The following is a 3,844-nucleotide window of genomic DNA, read 5'->3' as shown; positions in this document are numbered from 1 at the left end:
CCTGTAGTTTGCAAAGTCACAGTATGAAATGTTATGAAATCGCCTCTTGGGAAGGAGGGAAACAGAAAGCAGGGCGTTTGTTTGGAAAAAACTGGCAGCGGCCTCTCAGATGTGCCTAAAAAGCTGCCTTTGACCCCCTGTTGCATTTCCAGGGAAGAGGCAAATTTGGGCTTAAAACCGTGAGTCGAAACCAAGGCAAACGGAGCCGGCCTTGCTTTTGCTTTTTGCCACTCATTTCAGGAGTGTGGGGTCGGTGCAGAGCTGGGCTGGGAGCGGGCAGATGTGGGACCAGGGCAGCTCCATGCTGAGCCACATCTGTCTGAGCCCCAGCTCTTACCCCGTGGAAGTGTCACTGATTGGGGTCAGCCCTCCTTCCATCCGGGGCTGCACGCCGAGCCCTGGCCAGAGGTTTTAAGTGCTTAGAAAATGAGGATTTGCTGTATTGTTTTGACTGCTGGAGGGATGAGAGCTTTGCGAATGAACGCAGGCTTTCTCCATCCGTCCTTGGGGGGTTACAGCTCAAAAATCCCTTAGAAAATATTGTAGGGCAGCCTTCTCTCTATCTATAGAAACAGAGAGTGAGGCAGAACCTGAGCTCCTGTTATTGCTGCTTTAAAGCCATGTAACGCAGACAGCAATTTTTGCCCCATGAAACAAACCATCAAGCCATTCAAATATTCAGAGGGTGTCGAGCAATTTTCCAGGGGAATGGATTATTGCGTCGTTCCAGTAAGGAAAAAAAAAAGCTCTGTCTGCAAGCAAAGCAGATCAAAGAAGTGGGGATGCATTTCGGTCCCAATTTCCAATCCCCCTCCGTTCCGACTGAGTCAGTATTCGGAGGGGAAGTGAGGGTGAACCGGGTGGGTGTTATTGCAAAGGAAGAAGTGGGAATGAGAAGTGATTCTTCCCGATCCCGCTGAAAGAAAAAAAAAAAGAGAGAATCTGTCAGGAGTCCTCATGATACTTTGTAGACATCGCAGGGAGGACCTCCAGGCTGCCCGATGAGACAGAAATAAACCCCGCAGGAACACGAAGATTCGAAAAAAATAAAAAATAAATAAAAAAATAAATAAAAAAAAACAAGGCTGGAAAAGCTCATAAAAAAAATAATAATAATAACGTCGCTCAGACGCGTTTTAAGAGAAACAGAATTACATCGAGCAAATTATATGTTTTCCAGGTTTGGTCGGAGAGTTGTGTTTTGCAAAGGGGAGAAGCTCCGTCCCGCAGCGCAGCTGACTGCTGCCATCCAGCGGTGCTGCGCGCTGCGCGGGGACGGCGCTCAGGCAGCGGCGATAGACGGCTGTGGTTTTTTTCCCTTCCCCTCCCCCCCCTTTTTTTTTTTAAATCCGAATTTCTGCCTAATTTAGAACGGGACGTAAAGCTGTGCTGCTTTTATTTCGTTGTTTATTAGTTTGTTTTTACTTTCAGCAGCCTGATGTTGGGCTTGTAGGATTGTTGTCGTTTTGGGTTGGTTTTTTTTTTAGTAAACGCACTGACTCTGCCCTCCAAGTCCCATTACAAAGCCAGGTGGTAAAACTCGGTGTGTGCTTTAGCAGCGGGGGTGGATATCCTCTTAATGTGTTTGAATACCCCATTAAAAAGAACCTGTTGTTACAAAGTCCATAGGTGAGCAGAACGGAGCTCTCACCTATGCATTTCTCAATGCAGTTTCTGTCCGTCCACGTATTTCTTGTGGTGGTTGAAGAACCATTTCATGCCCATTTTAGTGCTGCAAAATCCCAATGAAGGGCTTTTATGGGTTCGGACAGAGCCTAAAATGTTGTTTTCAGGTTTCTGAGAAGTTTGTAAAATCTAAATTTGGTGGAAAGTTGCCTGCGTTCTCGTAACCTCTCATTCCGTTTTATAGCAGCATGGGAGTCTATAAACAGGAGCCCTGTGTGTTGAGTGCCTGTATTCTTTCCTAGATCTATTTTTAAACCATTCTTCTGTTTGGCAAAAAGTGACACTCGGTTTCCATGTTTACAGCAGGCACTGGCAAACCTCAGGAGTTCACAGTTTGCAGTTGGGTTAGATGGATGTCCGAAAGTTAATGTCTGACCAGTCGGCTTCAGACTACAAATTTAGACTGCAAATGGAGTCCTCCCTGCGTTTATTCTTATTTCTTTTTAAATCCGCTCTAGACCTTGTGTTCCCACTGCACCAGGGCAAGTCAGCCAAAAAGGCACACGTAACCCTGAAGCATTTAGTTCTCCAGGATGCTTGAAAACCCCTGCGTGCCCCTGGAGCTTCATACCTGAAGCAAGTAGCTGGGAGAGGAGTAAGAATTTGGGGTCTGTATTTTCTCCCCCCATTTCTCCTTGCTGATGTGCTCCCTTTGGGCTGCCCACTGGGATCCTCTGAGAATCCACGGTTTCTGTGAGAAAGATGGGACTGCTGCTGGCAGCAGACAGAGCTCAGGATAAGTACAGTGCAGGACAGTGGGACCCAAGGAAGATGTCCCCTCCTTAAATCCATTTGGCTCTACAAATACAGAGGTGCTCTCTCCTGGGTAGTGCACCCCGTGCTGCACTTGTCCCACTGGAGCCAGGTGGGATGCTGGGATCCTTGCTGCTAACTATGCTGCGTCCGTACAGCACAGAGATGGGGAGGGCCGGGTCAGTGACATATGGAGCCCCATGGGGATGGGGACTCTGCCAGCTGAGCGGTGCTCAGCCTCACTCCATTGCTTCGGCTGGGACGTGGCTGCTGCCTTCCCTTGAAAAATTCATGTGCCAAATTGCGTGGGGTCATTGGGAAGGCTGCAGCAGGCTCAGCTCCACGCTTCCCAAGGGCTCTGCTCAGCTCCCAGCTACGTGACCTCAGTGGGAAACATCGGGGGCGGCTCTGCTGCGCTCCCCCCGCGCTGCGTTGATGGTTGGTTTGTTGGTTTTTTTTTCTGCAAAGACCAAAACAATGTAGAGACTTAAGCCGGGCTGGCTTTCAAGGGCAATCCTTTTAAACCCTCTTTTGAAGTACGAACTATAAAGTTCCCCGCAGTGCTCAAGAAAATATGCAGTTTTCCTGGTTCCAAATGCTGATAATAAACCCGTTCAGATAATGTATTGCATTTCCTAGAAACATTTGTTTGCTGGCAGGAAATTGGATCAGATTGAAAGTTAGCAGAGCGCTCGATAGAGCGAGTGCAATCTGCTGGCGGAAGGGGACGATGGAAAAAACGCCGGGGCTCGTGCTGGCAGTGCTACGTTTGATCTGTGCTGACAGTGTGCTAGGACTCTTCTCTGTCTCTCCTTTGCTTATTATTAACCAAGCCACGTTTTGGCCTAGACGCCAACCAGAAGCTGCTAAATTAATAAAAAGTGTGCTGTGACAGCTAAAGGACGCTCGGTGCCCCTTGATTGCGTGGCACGGGGAAAGCTGAGCTGGGAGCTGGCATACCCTCAGTCCCCCACACTTCATTTCTTTGTCTGCCTCTCGGCACTGGAGGAACCTAGCATCCATCTGTGGGATGGGGGGCAGCTGGCAGTATGCCCAGGCTGGGGGTGGGGGGGCAGGATGGAGCTTCCCCTGGGCGGGCAGTTTCGGAGTGCTGTGTGGGATGAGGTTATGGGGAAGAGAGACTTCAGCCATCCACTACTCTGGGGTGATGCAAAGGAGTTCGGCACGGCGGGCGCTGGAGGGGTAGGAGAACAGGTGCGGGGGTGATGGGTGCCCTCCTCCAGATTATCAGTATGGGGGGAGAAGGTAGGGTGAGGAGAAGCCTCTGTGCAAAGTGGGATAGGAGAGGAAGGAATCTCCTCTTTGTGGAGGGTGAGGGGAGGGAGGGAGGGAGGGAGGGATGGATGGATGGATGGATGGATGGATGGATGGATGGATGGATGGA

The 3,844-nt window shown here is 49.7% G+C and overlaps 1 protein-coding gene across 1 annotated transcript in view; it reads left to right on the top strand.

The window, feature by feature from the left end:
- The window catches only part of BCL6 (BCL6 transcription repressor), a 16,052-nt gene that overhangs the window by 1,677 nt on the left and 10,531 nt on the right, over positions 1 to 3,844 (top strand). The gene's annotated exons all lie outside the window — the stretch shown is intronic.

The sequence above is a fragment of the Lagopus leucura genome, unplaced genomic scaffold (genome assembly GCF_019238085.1).
Source record: "Lagopus leucura isolate 7727_CA_CO unplaced genomic scaffold, USGS_WTPT01 Super-Scaffold_100021, whole genome shotgun sequence".
Taxonomy (NCBI): Eukaryota; Metazoa; Chordata; class Aves; order Galliformes; family Phasianidae; genus Lagopus; species Lagopus leucura.
This window is presented reverse-complemented; position numbering and strand designations above follow the sequence as displayed.